This window comes from Zeugodacus cucurbitae, chromosome 3 (assembly GCF_028554725.1).
Source record: "Zeugodacus cucurbitae isolate PBARC_wt_2022May chromosome 3, idZeuCucr1.2, whole genome shotgun sequence".
Taxonomy (NCBI): Eukaryota; Metazoa; Arthropoda; class Insecta; order Diptera; family Tephritidae; genus Zeugodacus; species Zeugodacus cucurbitae.
The window spans coordinates 63,487,833-63,509,033 of record NC_071668.1 but is presented as its reverse complement, the minus strand read 5'-3'; positions in this window follow the sequence as shown (position 1 = coordinate 63,509,033).

Genomic DNA, 21,201 nt, shown 5'->3' with positions numbered 1-21,201 from the left:
CCATTTCTAAAACTCATTGTATTGAGTTAGCGATATTCATCGTCATTTGAAGAGGGCGCATATATAAGTTATGTAAATTCTGAAAGGCTAGTTAAGAAAAAGCGAAATCAATGGTGCCATTAGCATAGGAAGGCACTCCTTGCGTTTTTTCAACTTTTGTTAAAACAAATATTAGCCTTATCAGAGAATCGAGAACTAATTCGATAAATTCCAGGTCAACGTTTGGGGGATTGACTTAAGATATTAGTTATAAATCTTAAAATAACTATGTTTTCTTTAAGAAAAAATGTTTCTAACCAAAACCGTTCTAAAAATGTGGAAATCTCAAACACTTTCTCCAAATTAACATCTTTATTTCAATATGATAATGACAACGGGTCAAACCAATTGGCTACGCCGCCAAAGATACCTTTGACCATACAACTTTTTACTTTCCTGATAGATATAGATGGGTATAGGTATAGGTTCATCTGAAAGTGGTTTTAATCTTCCACATTTCATCTTTACGGAACTTCTACTTCTTCTCTGATGGTGTAATCGATTTACCAACGACAACTTCGCAACAACATCTTTCTCCGATTATTTCCATGGAATACTTCAAGAGCTACTTCTATGTATATTCATAAGACTTAACAAAAGATTTGTACATCGCCCAGCGTTTTGTTGTTCAGTTGACTGCTTAGTAGCAATTAAAACAAAGAAGTTTGTTTTCGAATATTTTATACTCATGCAATTTATAAGGTTCATCATGATTTTGAATGGAAACATTTTCAGGTTTTGGGAAATTTTATTATATAAGGTGTTTCCCCAAACCACTAGAACAAGGTTAGGACTGATTTCATTACTATATTGCGAATCAACTAAATTAAAACTCTTCCATTGTGACGTCATTTCCAGTGACCCCTCGGAAAAAAGGTGCATCCGCGTTGTCAGCATAACTCCCGACAGTATCATCCAAAATGAAAAAAAACAGAAATAAGCGTTTTTGGTAAGACCATAATCTCATGCTTGGACGAAGGAAAGACAAAAAAGAGTAAAAATTTGGAATTTTGGCAGACATTTGTCCAAAAAAATAAAAATTTCGGCCAAATTTGCTTGACATGTTATTTTTTTTTAAGTGGTTGTAATTGAAAAAAGAAAAAAACCCTTCGTTCAAGCACGATTAAATTGTATTTCTCGAACACCTTTGTCAAGATCGGTTGAGTAGTTTTCGACAACATTTGATAACCGACTTTGAAAATATGGTTCCGAGAAAAACGCCTTTAAAGTTTTGAGTAACAATAATACCTGACTTGGAACGCACATCTTCCAAAGACTGTATCTCGGAAACTATTATTCGGATCGACTTGAAAATTGAGGATAATATTCTTGAGATGTTGTAGAAATTAATAAGCAAAAAACCCACAGAACCTATGTAACCCCTTAAGTAATCTGTTTGTAAGAAATTGTATTAAGTCAAATTGTGTGTTATAATTTAACCCGTATTCGTCATAACTCCCCTAGAATAAAGAATAAATAAATATTAAGTATATTGCATATGGGTCTGGGATAATTCTTGAACTAATTTCATCCAATTTAAATTTATATTATTTACAACATTTTACTTAAATTTGAAAATATATCTCACGGTATATACGGTATATAGCCCATTGGATGTTGAAAAACTTAATATAATATTAGTATATGGAAGCTAGGAGTAGTTATGACCCGATGACTGATATAAGGAAAATAATATCTCTGAATTTCTATAAGATATCTGAGAGAGATGAAAGTTGAACTGAAGTTTTTATGTTCGATATGTGGGGCCTTGAAAATATATAGTCAGATTTCGCCAATTTATAAATGAGCGATGCCATAACTCCAATGCAATATAAGTGCCAATTTATAAGTTATACTCCGATGATTAGATATTATTATGATTCATAGGTCCATGTTTTATACATTGTAATTAAAGAAAACAATCTCTTTGAATTCCTTGAGAATATGATAGAAAATGTCCCACAGTACGTGTGATTGAAAAAGACAGCAGGTGTTGCAGTTAAACTAATGAATATTTGTAAATACAGAAACGAATATGTAGTTATATGAAAATGCGTAGGTGGCTAGTTATGTAAAAGGTGTTGTGTGTGCAACAGATTATGTGTGAATTGGTATATAAGTTATGCGATTCTTTGTCGATTTTGTGCACAAATTAAGCGAATGCGTGCATAGCAAATGAAAGCATTCCACACCGATGTGGATGCGGACTTTTTTTCAGTGTTGCATTGCCTCAGAGTGTGCGCATAGACGGCGGTCGGCGAGGTCGCTTTTTGGTATTTAAATGCAAAATTAACTTGCAACAACAAGCAACAGCTGCGTGTGGATAACGCGTACAAATAAGCTTAATTGCAAGAACAACAAATAAATGGCTAAAAGTGCTAACGAAAACAGCGTGCTGCAAACGATTGTGTGAACAACAGCAACAACAACAACAACAACAATAATAATAATACAGGCAGCAATAAGCACTTGCCATCAATATAAAATTAAATAAATTCGCAGTGTTAAACAAAATAATTAATTTGCGGAATGGCGGAAGCGCATGAAATGGCGGTTGAACGCGTCAAAAAATGTGGCAAATGCAATAAATTCGGTTGTGTTGCAAGCGCAACAGTGCAATGTGCAAAGCATGCAACATACAATAATGGTGGCCGTGCAAATGTGTTAATTGTTGTTGTTTTTTGCCATTTCGCATAAATGCTGCAATATGTTGCAATGCAATTGCATTGGTTTGGCACATTTCGATATTTGCAACAAGCGGCAGTTGACGGGCGCACACACAAAAAGAGCACATAACGTTTCATATAAAAGAAAGCGTTCGCTTTGGCAAAAATAACAACAAAACCAACAACAACCATGCAATACACTCACGTACGCCAATAAAATTGTATTAGCCCACATTTGTGCGATTGCGGTGTTTTTGTTTTTGTTGTTGTTTTTTTCGTATTTTTTTTCTTTGCATTTTATTCAATACTCGTTTAACGGCACTTTTTGTGCTGCCATTTATAGCTGCTGTGCTGCTTTTTCACTGCCGTTGTTGCCACATTTGGTGGCAACTCAATTTGCTAAAATGTTTTGCATGCCACACATACGCATATACACGTGCATAAATATGTATGTGTTTGTGTGTATAAAAACGCGCTAACAAATGGCATACAGCATTATCAAAAAAAAAGAAAACAGCAAAAAAATCACACACTCACCCACACTCCAACACCCAGCTAACGCTCCATTTTGGCAGCAACAACACCATTTACATGCAACATGCACGCCCACCAACTACCAACAGGTGAGCTATAAACTTACATGGTTACATACTCGTACATATGTATGTGTGTCCGTCCGTTTGCACTAGTGCTAATCATTTCCAGTTTTCTCCCTACTCCCCTTACTCCTTGCTTTTCAGTGCTTTTGAAAAAAAAATCTGCTTCAATATTGCAATTTTTTCCATTTGCACATTTATTTTTTGCATTTTTTTTTTGCACTCCGCTGCCTCCCTCTACTCCACCCACCACACTGACGTGCTTCTTTTCAGTGTTTGCGAAAATTTAAAAATTCCACACACGTAGAAAATTCGACGCATAAAAAATTCATTCTTCCTAAAAACGCTGTAAATACAGTTAAAATAGGCTGTAAAAGGAAGTTGAATTTGTGACGCTGCCTATTCGCAAGCGAGTTCTCTATACACATTTACATATACGCTCGTAGTATAGTTAAATGTGTAATTGTGGTGGTTTTCTAGTTGATGGTATGCAAAAACTTGGAAACTTGGCAAAACTCACTCACTTAAGTTGGGTAGTTAGAAAATAATTTACTGCACTTCATGAGCGTGTTGGGACTTTGTAATTAGAGGTGGTAGTATATATGCATATTTCAATTTATTTCTTAAATATTCATAATACATATGTATAAGTACTTCAAATTTCCGTTTACTTCCTTATTCTATTTCATTTTAGTAAGTAACTGTTATAATCTAGAACTCAGAGAAGTACTAATTTATATACAGTAATCCCCGCTTAAGTTTCCCTTCTTAAAATACAAGACTTTGGAGACACTTAAGCGGAAAGGTACTTAAATAAATCCCGAGGTATTTACCAAGCTTTTTCGCAAATATTTCGATCTTATATTTTTTCTTTTAGATTGAAAGTAAGATTTTTTTTATTAATAATAAAAATACTTATTAATAATAATCAATTTGTCAAAAATATAAAAAGGCACTTAAAAGAGGAAAATTGCAAACAATTTTGGCTTAAATATTACAGGGACTTAAGCAGACGCTCTTAAGCGGTGAATTTTAAATGTCACTTAAGCGGGAAAAACACTTAAACAGTGAAGGGGGTCACTTAAGCGGGGATCACTGTAGTAGAAATCGAATGTACTAAATTGCTTTCATAAAGGCAAGATACAGTGAACCAAGTATGGCTTAAAATATATGATAGGTAATATACATCTTCATTATCAGTGGTTTTTCCAGATTTGTCCTGTTCGATTCGCCATTACTTTATTCGCTCTTCATAAGTCCTACTCGATTGTCAAAAAACTCGGGAAATCAACAACAACGTTTTATATAGTGGAAAGTGTTGTGAACCCTTTCTATTCCAGCTCCCTTTGACTATCTCAGTTTATTTGAGAGACCAGTAGTCTGTTCGTTTTGCCGGTCTCAAATCCTCTATCGATGTTTTTACAGCAGCGACTAGTCATTCCTCTTATTAACTACATATACACTATTTTAGACACGTAACAAGACGTTTTGTTAACATATCAGTGATTTATAAAGAGGTTTTGGTCCTTTGATAAGCATGATGCTCACCTATAACCAAGGTTACTATTAACATCATACAAAAATCAGTATAACTTTGGGAATATAAATGAGTGAATTGACAACCGCAAGACGATACTCTTGTATTAAGATGTGAGAGTTTATCACATCGCTCTGATGATTAAAAATTACGAGTAAGTGTTACCACTCCAATACGCGCCATTTCGAGGAAAGTTTTAATAATCCCCGAAATATAATTTTTGACAATTTGTTATTTTAATATCAATAATAAAGTAGAAAAGTCGACATTGCTATCTTTAGCTCATACCGAAAATTAATTTTATTCTCATAATTTTTATACTCATAATTTCCCAGCATAGGCACCAAACTTTCAAGCATTTAACGACCTTGGTCAGGTTCACAAAACCTTATATTATAAATCTCATATTTATTGGTTGAAATGCACTGACAGAACTTACAGAATTTTCTGAAAACAATATAAATATATATGTCTGACTATATCTCATATAAGAATTCTAGCGTAGACAAATACTTTCATTTTCTTTGATTTCAAACATTTCTTTTACATTGTGAAAATTTTTGAAATTAGTATGCTTTGTATTATCAAGATTTGTATATGTTCAACTCAATATATAGTGAAGTAATTTATAAATTTATTCTAAAATTTATTTAATTTATTTTAAAAGTAAAATTCAAAATACTATTGAGTTAAACTGTAAAAGAATTTCGAAACTTTCAGCAAATCCTTGGTATCAATTAAAGCATGTTATTAGAAGAAAAATATTCCCTCTAAATTTCTTCAAAATATCTTCACTAATGCTTACTGTATATATTGTGAAGTAAACGAATCAGATGGACTTCAAAATTCTGGTATATAGGAATTAGGCGAGGTTGTGAACCGATTTGACATATTTTCACAACATATCATTGGAATGCAAAGAAAATATTAAAAACCAAATTTCATTGAGTCGAGCAGTTTCGGTGATATGGCTTTTGACCCCTAAGTGGGCGGAGCCGCACCCATTGAAAATTGTGTATACCAATTTGAATGCAGCCCTTCTGTACCTTCTTTATAATGAAATTTAAGGTTTCTAGTGTTTTCCCTTACTGAATTAAAGCATTTTAGTAGCTTTCAACTTAAAATTTGTATTTGAGGTGGGCGTGGTTATAATCGTGGATTTCCTCCATGGTTGAACTGTATAAGGTAGTGTCTAAAAAAGCGACTCTAGAAAGTTTGGTTAATATAGCTTGAGTCGTTTACGAGATATGTACAAAAAACTTAATAGGCGGCGGGGCCACGCCCACTTTCCCAAAAAACTTACATCCAAATATGCCCCTTCCTGGTGCGATTCTTAGTGCAAAATTTTGCTTTTATAGCTTTATTTATGGCTTAGTTATGTCACTTTATGTGTATTCAGTTTTCGCCATTTTATGGGCGTGGCAGTAGACCGATTTCGCCCATCTTCGAAAGTAACCTTCTTATGGTGCCAAAAAATATGTGTACCAAGTTTCATCAAGATATCGCTTGTACAGACCGACATACGGACGGACAGACAGACATCCGGATTTTAAGTCGTCTCTTCATCCTGATCATTTTGATATATATAACTCTATATCTAACTCGTTTAGTTTTATGACTTACAAACAACCGTTATGTGAACAAAACTATAATACTCTCTTTAGCAACTTTGTTGCAAGAGTATAAAAATACTTAAATTTTTGAAGTTACTGCTATCACAACTTGAACTAAAAATCTATCTTATTGCAATTTCAGAACTAGCTTACTTACCTAGTTTAAGATAAAACAATTTGAGGGGTTTTTGCTGCCTTTGGCAACTCAAAAGATATTGATGACTTTTTGGACTTTCTTTCTCCAATATACACAGTGATATAGATGTGCATAAACTTTTATTTTTAGCACATCACTGAATATAGCAGTAAGAGTAGAATTAAAGCTATTACTTTCTTTTATTTACCAAACGCTTAAGAATGTTTGCTGTGAATATTTGAGTAGCATTTCTCAGAATAGTTTACCTTTGTCAGTGGCAAAACAATAAAACAATTGACCGAGTCCAAGTAGAAAATAAACAAATAACAAATGGAAAAAGTACTATTGGATATAAAAGGAAATGTTATGATAAATACTTTGCTTAACTAACAATAAAAGAAAATCCCGAACCGGGCATTGGCACGAATGGAAAGTAGCGTAGCGAATAACTAATAAACTATTTTACGCACCTGCGACCATGTGATGCAAAACAAAACAAAAAGCAACAATAAAAATAAATACAAAACATTTAACAAAAGCGAATCCAAACAGAAGCGATGTGGTTGCATTTGGCAGCGTTTGACGCGTGTGTCTAAATGAGGAATAAATGCACGCACACATATGCAAATAGCAGCACGTACGTAGATACATATGTATGTGTGTGTGTATAAGTACATTCACTTAGCCAAATATGCGAGAGTATAAATACACTGCTATAAAAACACTGAAAGTTGGTAGCCCAAAAAGTTGCGGTCTATTGTCTTTATAGCCACAAAGCGTGCCGCCAACATCAACACCAACACTATATCGTACAACATTTAGACGTGTACCATTCTACAACGCAAAGAGGCTAAAAGAGCTAGCTATTCTGTTACCACTGCGCGCATTGACAGCTACCACACACGAGCGGCACTTTTGGAAGACGCGGTGGCGTCAGTTGTAGATATGTGTGGATGTCAAAGCGAGCTCCATTCATGTTGACTTCCATTGAATATATATATTTGCGAGTTCTTTGGACGTGGTGGGTATTAAAACCCGTTGGAAAATGCAGTTCTCAAGCTGATCTGACATTCTAGGGTACTAAATTGCTGATTGTTTACAAGCATATATATGTATATTGCTCAAGACTTCTCGAAGTAAAGTGAAGTAGTAAAATACTTACTAGTCGCAGAACTGATATGTATGTATGTGATTGGCGTGGAAATCGTTTAGGCGGTTATAGCCGAATCGATGATAGCGCGACACGCCTCTCTTTCCCTCGCGATTCGGCGCCAGTTTTAGATCCCAAGTGTAACCAGGTCACTCTTCACCTGGTCCCTCCATCGGAGTGGAGGCCTTCCCCTTCCTCGGCTTGCTCCGATGGGTACTGCAGCGAACACTTTCAGTTCTGGAGTGTTTTCGTCCATTCGGACAACATGACCTAGCCAGCGTAGACGCTGTCTTTTTATTCGGCCATTGCCAATGTCCTCTTCTCATCTGATGTTGACATCGTCCAAGTACCATAAAGCAGGACGGGAATGATAAGCGACTTGTAGAGTTTGATTTTGGTTCGTCGAGAGAGGACTTTACTTTTCAATTGCCTGCTCAGTCCAAAAGTAGCACCTGTTGGCAAGAGTGATTCGGCGTTGGATTTCAAGGCTGACATTGACATACTGAATTATGTACGACTTCGAAGTTACGACTGTCAACAGTGAAGTGGGATTCAAGACGCGAATGCGCTGACTGTTTGTTTGATATATATTGAGAAAATGCCTATGACAGTCACTATGACAGTCACTGGACATATCGCTGATGAGATTATGGTTCAAATCGTTGTAAAAGTCTAAAATAAATCCTTCCTACTATCGTCCAGAATTTAGTCCTATAATTTTTACGACATATCTAGGTGAACTCGAGGGAATACAAGTGAACACACTATCTGATCTTACGAATGACAAAGCTCCAATCTGATACATGTACTACACCTTAGAAGATGATTTGTTATGAGCTGAAGCTTGAGGTTATCACGTTATCATCATTGAAATTCTGAACTTAGCTGCAAAAAAATGCACCAGTGACAGTATTAGATCCTTAATTACGGGGAACTATATCCATATGTAGAAGTTCACGCAAGTGAGGAAAGTTTCTGATTGCCATTCACTTGGGAGTGGCCAGGAACGATTCTTTTGCATATGACTCAAGCAGCTCACGACTTCCGGTTTTAGACCAAGTATCCCCTGGGTAGCTAACAGACATCCGTTTGGAGGCGAGCTAAAGTGAGAAGGCGAAGCCCGCTTGTGCGGTTGTGCGTAGGGCTTGGGACCCACCACATAAAAAAATCTCCCCAATGAAAACAAACACCGAGCCTCGGATGAGAAACCCCCCTTTTGATGACGACCCCTGCAAACGTACTAAGGATCATGATTTGAGGGCATGCACCTGGAATGTCCGGACTCTTAATTGGGAAGGTGCCTCTGCCCAGCTGGTTGATGTCCTCATACAACTAAAGGCTGACATCACCGCCGTCCAAGAAGTGCGATGGACGGGACAAGGACGGAAGAAGGTGGGTCCTGGCGACATCTACTACAGCGGCCATATAAAGGAGCGCAAATTCGGTGTTGGATTTGTGGTGGGGGAGAGACTACGTCGCCGAGTCCTGGCATTCACCCCGGTGGATGAACGTCTTGCCACAATCCGCATCAAAGCGAGGTTCATCAACATATCGCTGATTTGCGCCCACGCCCCAACGGAAGAGAAGGACGATGTGACCAAAGATGCTTTCTATGAGCGCCTAGAACGCACCAAGGAAGGTTCGACGTCGAAAAGCTGCAATCACAACCGACAGCCGAACGATTTTCTACTCGACTTGCACTCCTGCTCTCTGAGAGCACTCATCAGCATCTTGATATAAGGGAGCTGTGGAACGGCATCTCAAACTCATTGCATACCGCTGCAGCCGAAACAATTGGTCTCCAGCAACGCCAAAAAACCAGTTGGTACGATGAGAGTTGTCGTTCCGCAGTGAACGTTGCGAAAGACCACAACACGTACGGGGTGGGACAGATATCGAGAACTGAAGAGGGAAGCGAGACGCATTTGCAGACGTAAAAAGAAAGAGGCCGAAATGCGTGAGTATGAAAAGCTTGAAAAGCTGGCCGATATGGGTAATGCTCGAAAATTTTATGAAAAGATGAGGCGATTTACAGAAGGTTTCAAAACCGGAGCATTATCATGTAGGGACCGAGGAGGTAATCTGGTAACGGATGTCCAGAGCATACTGGGGTTATGGAGGGAACACTTCTCCGACCTGGTCAATGGCAGTGAAAGTACAACACCAGGAGATGGCGAACCCGATTCCCCAATCGATGACGATGGAATAGATGCTCCATTACCCGACCATGAAGAAATTCGAATAGCAATTACCCGCTTGAAGAACAACAAAGCGGTGGGGGCCGATGGATTACCGGCCGAGCTATTCAAATACGGCGGCGAAGAACTGATAAGGTGCATGCATCAGCTTCTTTGTAGAATATGGTCGGAAGAAAGCATGCCTAACGATTGGAATCTTAGTGTGCTCTGCCCAATCCATAAGAAGGGAGACCCCACAATCTGCGCCAACTACCGTGCTATAAGTCTCCTCAATATCGCATATAAGGTTTTGTCGAGCGTATTGTGTGAAAGACTAAAGCCCACCGTCAACGAACTGATTGGACCTTATCAGTGTGGCTTTAGACCTGGAAAATCCACAATGGACCAGTTATTCACCATGCGCCAAATCTTGGAAAAGACCCGAGAGAGAAGAATCGATACTCACCATCTTTTTATCGATTTTAAAGCTGCCTTCGATAGCACGAAAAGGAGCTGCCTTTATGCCGCGATGTCTGAATTTGGTATCCCCGCAAAACTAATACGGCTATGTAAGCTGACGTTGAGCAACACCAAAAGCTCCGTCAGGATCGGGAAGGACCTCTCCGAGCCGTTCGATACCAAACGAGGCTTCAGACAGGGTGACTCACTATCGTGCGACTTCTTCAATCTATTGCTGGAAAAAATAATACGAGCTGCAGAACTAAATAGAGAGGGTACAATCTTCTACAAGAGTGTACACTCCTGGCGTATGCCGATGATATTGATATCATCGGAAGCAACAACCGCGCCGTTTGTTCTGCGTTTTCCAGACTAGATAAAGAAGCGAAGCGTATGGGTCTGGTGGTGAATGAGGACAAGACGAAATATCTCCTGTCATCAAACAAACAGTCAGCGCACTCGCGTCTTGGCTCCCACGTCACTGTTGACAGTCATAACTTTGAAGTTGTAGATAATTTCGTTTATCTGGGAACCAGCATTAACAACACCAACAATGTCAGCCTTGAAATCCAACGCAGAATCACTCTTGCCAACAGGTGCTACTTTGGACTGAGTAGGCAATTGAAAAGTAAAGTCCTCTCTCGACGAACCAAAATCAAACTCTATAAGTCGCTCATTATTCCCGTCCTGATGTATGGTGCTGAAGCGTGGACGATGACAACATCCGATGAGACGACTCTTGGGGTTTTCGAGAGAAAGGTTTTGCGCAAGATTTATGGTCCTCTAAACATTGGCAACGGCGAATACCGCAGACGATGGAACGATGAGCTGTACGATTTATACGACGACATTGACATAGTTCAGCGAATAAAAAGACAGCGGCTACGCTGGCTAGGTCATGTTGTACGGATGGAAGAAAACACTCCAGCTCTGAAAGTATTCGATGCAGTACCCGCTGGAGGAAGCCGCGGAAGAGGACGACCTCCACTCCGGTGGAAAGACCAAGTGCAAAGTGACCTGGCTTCACTTGGTGTTTCCAGTTGGCGCCAAAAAGCAAAAAGGAGGAATGAGTGGCGCGCTCTGGTGGATTCGGCTATAATCGCTTAAAGCGGTTCCTACGCCAAATATATATATATATATATATATATATATATATATCCAACATGGCCCAATTAAGCTTGTGTTGTTCCTATAAATTTTGTATTGAACATTGACAACTACCTAAATGTCTTACTGACATGGGTTAACACGATTGTTATCAAAGCAGAGAAAATAGGAGTCTATCATCTTGAAGCTTCTTTATAAATGTTACCATGTGGTCAATTTTCGCACCGTCATTTCAATTTTTGGTCAAACTGTAACAGCGTAATTTCTCCGGCCGTTACGCTTAACCTTAGACCTTCTTTTGTAGGATATTCGAGGAGTATGTAACCAATGATTTTCTTGAAGTAATTTATATGGCCTTCCATCCATCTCAAAGTTATAGTCGATTGTTGATAAATGAAGTGTCAATAGTTCTGTCCGCGAACCCCTTATTGCGCTAAATCAATGGTACCGACTAAACAGCCTTTATAGGAATTGACTTTGACCAATCACTTTGTTAGATAGAGTTGTGGTATGGGTGTGCGAAAATTAAGAGGAAAAACTTTCTTGGACAGGGTGTTCATAAAAATAGCTCCAGAGTAAGCAGAGTAACTTCCTTGTTAGCTACTAGATATTAGTCGGCTATCTTGCAGTATTATGAAAGGGCAGATGGGAAATAAGCGAATGGTGAGTGTGGATCATTTTCGAAAATTAAACGCAGGCACCGAGCCTAGAGGCGAGTAATTTTGGAAACTATTTTCAGCTAACGATGCTGAATATTTTTCGGCTGTTACAAAATGACATCAAATCGGCAGTAACACTGTGGTACTGAAATATTAATGTGTCTAATGGAGTCTCATTTTGCCTGCAACTTATTTTTAAATAAGTTAAATGGTTATATATATATAAATGAATATGTGTTTTGTTTGTAGAACTGTTATAGAGCTCAACTATGTTGCCACAAAATTTCGCAAAATTTCCCTTTCCTATTTTGTACGCTACACTACTTTTCCATTTTTCGATAACCAAAAAATTGCTTTTTATATTTTGTTTTGCGTTTCATTTCGCTATTGAAACTGCACGTTGCCGCTACCGCCGCCGCTGCTCCAGCACAGCACGTGAACCATTAAAATCACTTAAACACAATTCATGTCACGTTTCGAATGCTCAATATACACCCGGCTATGGCAACCTTTCCCCTCTTCCAACGGCAACCTTTTCAATGCCAATCGGCTAAATGGAGGTCTGTCCTATCGCCTTATCATAGGGCAAACACAATACTAATGCCTGTCTATCGTTTGTATTTGTGTGTGTGTGTGTGAAGTAACGGGTGATTTTTTTGAGGTTAGGATTTTCATGCATTAGTATTTGACAGATCACGTGGGATTTCAGACATGGTGTCAAAGAGAAAGATGCTCAGTATGCTTTGACATTTCATCATGAATAGACTTACTAACGAGCAACGCTTGCAAATCATTGAATTTTATTACCAAAATCAGTGTTCGGTTCGAAATGTGTTTCGCGCTTTACGTCCGATCAGCGATGAGGCTCATTTCTGGTTGAATGGCTACGTAAATAAGCAAAATTGCCGCATTTGGGGTGAAGAGCAACCAGAAGCCGTTCAAGAACTGCCCATGCATCCCGAAAAATGCACTGTTTGGTGTGGTTTGTACGCTGGTGGAATCATTGGACCGTATTTTTTCAAAGATGCTGTTGGACGCAACGTTACGGTGAATGGCGATCGCTATCGTTCGATGCTAACAAACTTTTTGTTGCCAAAAATGGAAGAACTGAACTTGGTTGACATGTGGTTTCAACAAGATGGCGCTACATGCCACACAGCTCGCGATTCTATGGCCATTTTGAGGGAAAACTTCGGAGAACAATTCATCTCAAGAAATGGACCCGTAAGTTGGCCACCAAGATCATGCGATTTAACGCCTTTAGACTATTTTTTGTGGGGCTACGTCAAGTCTAAAGTCTACAGAAATAAGCCAGCAACTATTCCAGCTTTGGAAGACAACATTTCCGAAGAAATTCGGGCTATTCCGGCCGAAATGCTCGAAAAAGTTGCCCAAAATTGGACTTTCCGAATGGACCACCTAAGACGCAGCCGCGGTCAACATTTAAATGAAATTATCTTCAAAAAGTAAATGTCATGAACCAATCTAACGTTTCAAATAAAGAACCGATGAGATTTTGTAAATTTTATGCGTTTTTTTTTTTTTTAAAAGTTATCAAGCTCTTAAAAAATCACCCTTTATTTGTGATGCATGACAGATAAATTGACTTGTGCCATGGTTGATATATAGAACACGCACACACATATGTACATATACTGCTTAGCACTCTTAGCCATTTGGTTACTTCAGCGGCGACTACAAGGACTTTCTAGCGAGTTGAGGCGCGTGGCTGCCCGTTCGCTAGCACAGAAATGTGCCATACATATGCAAATAGCAAATGTGTCCATGTAAGCCGGTTTTGTTATTTATGTATGTGTGTGTGTGTGATCATATATATATTGTTATCCAGCAGTCTATAAGCCGCGTGCGTTGGCATTAACGCGCATTTATATTTATCGATGTATGCGGTGTTTTCTTGTCTTCCGGAAGCATACTCGTAAATTGAAGGATCATCAAATGAGTGAAAGCAGCAGGCGTGCTACATTTAAATATATATAAATATACATATGTATTTAAACACATTTCCCTAGCTACTTATGCTGCCGCAGTCACCTTATTTAACGTTGCCGCCGCCTTTTGCTCTGTGCCAACAATGACCACCTACAACAATAGAGCGGAAACGGAAATGACCTCAAGTGGTTTGCGCCTGGAATTTGTTTGTGTGATATTTTTTAGGGATCCTTTGGCGTAGCGATTTTCTCCACTTTTTAACTTTATGAAATTCCACTGTGCGGCAGTAAAAAAATTCTGCCCCAAAGGAAGCAGACAAATTTCGCATTTGCATAAATCAATTGCTTTTCAATTGCCTGTTGTTTGTTTGTTTATTTCAGTAAATTCAATCGGCAGTTGTAATTTACATATATACATACATACATACATACATATAATATAAACAAGACGCAGACAGCGTGGTGTCTGAAGTTAAGTAGCGCAGTTAAAATATAAATTTCGTGGCAACGGACATTCTGATGACCAGCAGTGGCACTTTGGTCGAACGCTGTTAGAAGATAGCAGCACTGATGACAAATTATTATTTTCAGGATATAATTAATTTTGCATAAATTATTATATCATAGCGGATACGTTTCTTCTAAGAGGAATTTTGGTCGAATTTGCATATTCACTCTTTTCTTTTAATGCTCTTCTTCTTTTTAATATTCAAGATCTTCAATAAATATCCATTACCAGCCACCAGCGCTCTCCATAGAAAGTAAAAAGTTAGAAAAGTTAGGTTCATCACAATTTGGCTGATTAAAATACTCAGGGTTTCAATGATCCCCTACTGCATTTCAGCATTTGCGAATGTATCAAACTTGAAGAAGTTTTTTTCAATCAAGAATATAATATTAATAACATAATTTTAAAGTCCTCTATCGTACTACCTAACTGACTCTTCCCAGTACAAATATTAGGTCTACAACTTCCGCGGTTTTTTTATGTAAATTTAAGACTTTATTGTATAAAAACGGTTACAAAAATGTTATTTAAAATATTGGCCGTCGCTATCTACTACTTGTGACCATCTTTCTGGCAGCATGCGTATTCCGTGACGAAAGCACTCCTCATCTTTCGAGTCGATCCAAGTATCAATCCAATTTTTGACTTCTTCATAAGAACTGAAGTGCTCGTTAGCTAGACCGTGTGCCATCGATCGGAACAAGTGGTAGTCAGATGGAGCAACGTCTAGAAACTACGGCGGGTGGGGTAAGATCTCCCATTTCAGCGTCTCCAAATATTTTTGGCCTCCTTTTCGACGTGAGGCCGAGCATTGTCAGTTTTTCTTTTAGTGCTTGGCTCAAACGCATCAATTTCGTTCGGTATCGATCTCCTGTGATGGTTTCACTTGGCTTTAGCAGCTCATAATATATCACCCCCATCTGGTCCTACCAAATGCAGAGCATGAACTTGGCTTCATAACCACCATTCTTAAAACGTTGAAACCATTCGCGACATGTTATTTCACTTAGGACAGCCTCACCGTATATCCGAAAGCATTCGATGAGCCTCAGCAGAACTTTTCTTGGAATTAAAAAGGAAAAGCAAAATTTCCCGCAAATATCGAGAATTCGGCTCAAAAAGTGACATTTTTAGTTGAGAATAAGTTTGGGATGCAAACAGATCTCTACAAATATTTTGTAGGGTTCATGTTAACACAAATATCCACGATCGATATAAAACGATTTAATCGACTAGTGCTTGCCCCTAGAGACATCTATTGGAAAACGGCGAAAGCAAAGTTGTAGACCAATAATTTGAAAATTTCGTTCTCCAACATCCTAAAAACCAACGCAAAGCAGAGTTGCTTCCAAATCGTATTATTACTATATTTTATAATTCAGATAAAATATGCCAAAGTTCTATCACACAAGCCTTTTCTAGAGTCATATTTTGAATATTCCCTTTTTTATATGAATTCAGCGGGACCCAAAAATTTTTCAAAAGTCACTATAACTTTATCCTGACAGCAAACACTATGATCTCAAACTCACAACACACTTTTGGATGTGAACATATTTCCTCACCTTGTTCTTCTCTCTCAGTTCAATCCCTTTCCTAAATTGACATTACTTCCGAATGACTTTATATAATATATCTATATATTAGATCTAAGGAATATCCTCATACTAAATTTGTAAAGAGTCCCGCATATATGTAGGAATGTTAGGTTCCCATAAGACAACATTTTATTGTTCCAGTTTTCTGGATATCACCTCAATATAAATATATATTCTTCAATGTGATTTTAACTGGAAATAAATTTTCTATTTAAGCAAATCGTTGGATCTCTTTCAAAATTTATCATATCTTAAGAAACAACGACAGTTGAGCGTTAGAAAAGTTATACTTTCAACAAAGAAATGATAGTAAGGAAAGTTCTTTAAGTTCTATTATTGTTGGAAACAAGGTGGTTGTACTTGAAATCAGTTAATAATAAACATTTGATATTGAGAAGTATTTCTAATATCCCTATAATTTTTGTTTGACTTCACTATGCAATAGCATTTACAAAATATATTTCCTCTCTCGTTGTTTTCTTCATTTTTTCCTCCTTATAGGCTTAAATACTCGAAGTACACTGCTTTATTTATGACGACTAGACGCTCGCCATTTGCAGTGAAGCATGGAAGCGCCTCAAATTTAACTCGAAATAACTTACTCGACTCAGCATTCCAAATATAGTTGTGTGCCAGAATTTCGATGAGGAAACCAAGACAAGCAAAGTGCATTAGACGCAGCTCAATACAATGCGCTGAACACAGGTTGAAGAATAAATTCAAAGTTTTACTAAAGCAACATCAAAAGTGAAGGTGTAAATCTGTGCTGAATAATAGATAAGCATATGCAGACATTTACATATAGTATATGTATGTAGAAAGTCAGAACCATAGTGGGTATATCTGTGGCTGACATCAACTGCTGCGGTGGGGTGTAAGATTGAAATTTCAATGCCGCAGAAAACTGTAGTGCAACCCAGCAAGAATACCAGACCAACCTAAAGTGGGCCTCGTGGTGGGAACTCAGAAGTTCGTATTAGTGAAACTAAGTATGGAGGCAAGCAAGGGAGTGAAGTATAGTAATTATTGATGTATAATATGCAGATTATACAACAATTTCCAAGGAAAGCACACAGATACAAAAAAATTTAGGTCATTTATTTTCTATGAACAAGGATTGCCAGTCAACTGTCAATATGATTCAATTGGTGTGTGATGAGTTTAGAATAAAACTGAATCTCTGCAATAAAACTATTTCATAAAATATTAAAATTAGTCATTATTCAAAAGCATCTGGTTCAGCGACGCAGAACCATTTCTTCCATTCTACTCATTTCGTTTTGTTATAAAAATAGAAAAGCTGACATCAATGTTCAGCATCAGATGAGATGGAAAAGATGTGTCTATAAATTGGAGTAAAGTTGTTACGTTTTGTGATGGAAAAGTGACAAGGTTAGCATTTACTCCTTTAATATTTCGTGAGAAACAATTGTTTGTATTCAGTACTGCCCAAAATCAGGTTATTTGTAAAACCATGCTACTGTTTTAAAAAGCCACAGTAGAAAATTTGTCTATCACTAGATCACTCACCTTTATTCGTATATGGTGAAACAGAACTCATGAGCTTCCTTCATTTAGGAAACTCATAGATATTCAATAAACGTGGAAAGTCCAATACTTGTATATTCCTACATTGATGTGGCAGTGATTATTTAGATCAGCTTACAGAGGACCTTCCAGAGAGTAAAGAGAGTTTTAAATTGTGACATTGACGTCTGTTACAGCTAAAGAATACACTTTGTTCACTTTTTCCATAGATCTCGCTGGAAACGGCGTCACAGAAGAGTTTATTTTTTGCATGAAAAAATGACTGATAAAACCCTTTTTATTTCAGGACGAAGCTCGGAATCCGGTTTTTTAAATGGTCGTATGAGAAAATTATTTAAATAAGAAAATGTATATAAATTTTTGGATCAATAAATTAAAAAGTTTTCTCAGAAAAAATTCTGGAAAATTCACTTTTTTCGGCCGTCTAACTGTATATAACCCCTTAAAGCTTGAGGTAATCGAAATTTAAAATGTATTATCCTCAATTAGAATAAAATATATGGAACAATAATTTGAAAAGCAAATTGTTTAAAGTTTAAAACTATTTCTGCTATTTCCACTCAAATTCACAAACGATTCCCCAAGCGTTGCTTTCGAACTTTTTAAGTAACCATATATTTTTCCATAACCCACACTTCCAGTGTAATGCCGAACATACATTTTGATTACAGTCACCGACTAACCTCTGACGCGTGCGGACGTTCACTCTTTTCGTGCGTTATCAGTATTCGCTTATTCGTCTGTTTTCGTTATACCGTTTCGTTACTCTGTGACGCTCTCTGTGTATCAATTGATCTCATAAAAAAAAAAAAAAAAAAAAAGTGCATAAATAGTTATACATAAGTGATTGCGTAAGGTGTGTTCATAATGCCCCCTGGGGCCCACAACCCAGGGGAAAATAGGTTCGCCCTACTTTCCTCTAGTCCTCATACAAAACGAAAAAAAGCCAACAAATCTCAAGAGACTTTCCCTGAGCTTCCCCCCATTAACATCTCTAAAAACGACGACCCAAAATACATAGTCCTTAAATCATTTCACTGTCACTTTTTTCATGCTTTGCGGTGCATAAAGCCATTTTAGGCATTAGCAAAGATGTTAAATCCATCTCAGAATTACGCGACGGAAGTCTTCTCTTATTAAAGGGTGATTTTTTAAGAGCTTGATAACTTTTTAAAAAAAAAAAACGCATAAAATTTGCAAAATCTCATCGGTTCTTTATTTGAAACGTTAGATTGGTTCATGACATTTACTTTTTGAAGATAATTTCATTTAAATGTTGACCGCGGCTGCGTCTTAGGTGGTCCATTCGGAAAGTCCAATTTTGGGCAACTTTTTCGAGCATTTCGGCCGGAATAGCCCGAATTTCTTCGGAAATGTTGTCTTCCAAAGCTGGAATAGTTGCTGGCTTATTTCTGTAGACTTTAGACTTGACGTAGCCCCACAAAAAATAGTCTAAAGGCGTTAAATCGCATGATCTTGGTGGCCAACTTACGGGTCCATTTCTTGAGATGAATTGTTCTCCGAAGTTTTCCCTCAAAATGGCCATAGAATCGCGAGCTGTGTTGCATGTAGCGCCATCTTGTTGAAACCACATGTCAACCAAGTTCAGTTCTTCCATTTTTGGCAACAAAAAGTTTGTTAGCATCGAACGATAGCGATCGCCATTCACCGTAACGTTGCGTCCAACAGCATCTTTGAAAAAATACGGTCCAATGATTCCACCAGCGTACAAACCACACCAAACAGTGCATTTTTCGGGATGCATGGGCAGTTCTTGAACGGCTTCTGGTTGCTCTTCACCCCAAATGCGGCAATTTTGCTTATTTACGTAGCCATTCAACCAGAAATGAGCCTCATCGCTGAACAAAATTTGTCGATAAAAAATTTCGAACCGAACACTGATTTTGGTAATAAAATTCAATGATTTGCAAGCGTTGCTCGTTAGTAAGTCTATTCATGATGAAATGTCAAAGCATACTGAGCATCTTTCTCTTTGACACCATGTCTGAAATCCCACGTGATCTGTCAAATACTAATGCATGAAAATCCTAACCTCAAAAAAATCACCCGTTAGTTAAAAATAAAAAAACTGCTGAAAAATTCACAAACACGATAACACTTTCGAACATCTGCAAAATTTCAGCTAATTACCATGAACACCTTAACTCCGTAAAAGGCACGATTTTCGCGCCATTTCTTAACCATTTGCCTGAAAAAGAAATTATTGAAGGCCTTGAAGATTATGGAGTAAGTGCAGTGTATAAATTCCAGAAGAAGCTTGAAGGTGTCATAGTCCCAACAGGTGCAATGCTCCTCACTTTTGATGCCTACAAGCTACCTGAGGAAATTGATGTAGCCTGGCGAAAAATTTCAGTCCGTCCCTACTATCCCAACCCGATGCGCTGCAAAACCTGTCAAAAGCTCGGACACACAATAAAAAAATGCAAAAGCCTTCCTACATGCGTCAACTGCAGTCTCCCCCCTCACAATGACAGCGAATGCTCAAGAACCATGTGTGTGAATTGCTCAGGCGAACACCCTTCCTCCGCAAACACTTGTCCCAAGTTTATACAGGCCAAAGAAATCTTAAAAATAAAAACCATGGACAAATGCAGCATGCGTGAAGCAGCTACTAAATACAGATCTCAGCACTCCTCCACCTCTTCTTTTACACCCTTTTCAACAATAATTTCTCTACCTGCACAAATAACCACTCCAAACATTCCCACTTCAGCCTCCACAACATCAAAACCTTCCGAAAACGACAAAACAAAAAATACACCTCAAGCTTCAAAAAAAATTTCCACCTCTCCAAATAGCACTTCAACTAACACTAGTTTACCAAACTCCAACAAATCTATCGCCCATTCATGGGCTTCTAGCACGACTACGCCAACAAACAACAAAACTTCAATCACCAATTCACCTTTTAATTCTACTTTGACCAAACCCTTCTCTCTCACCAACTCTTCAACAATCAACCCCACCTCAAGCAACAATTATATCCTCCCCTCGCCCAGAAATAACGACTGTGGTGGTCTAATGCTCTCCGACTCAGTACAAGCTGAGCCAAAGAGCGTTGCTGATCATAACAGTGACTTCGAAATGTAATGCATCCCTCACTGTAGGTGGCTACCGGCGCTCTGCTCGCAGAGTGTCAAAAGCAGTTACATGCGTGTGTGTATGCATATATTCGTTCTCCCATAACTTTTCGTTTTACCTCCATATTATTTGCTATTCATCATGTTATCAATTTTGCAATGGAATATGAATGGTTACCTCAATAACTATCACGAACTTGAAATTCTGATTAAATACTATTCCCCATCCATCATTCTTTTAACCGAAACTCACTTACCCCAAAACCAAACTGCCTACACTCCCAAAAATTACATAGGGCATTTCTACAATCTACCTCAGATCACTAGTAAAAAGCAAGGAATTGCAATATTAGTCAAA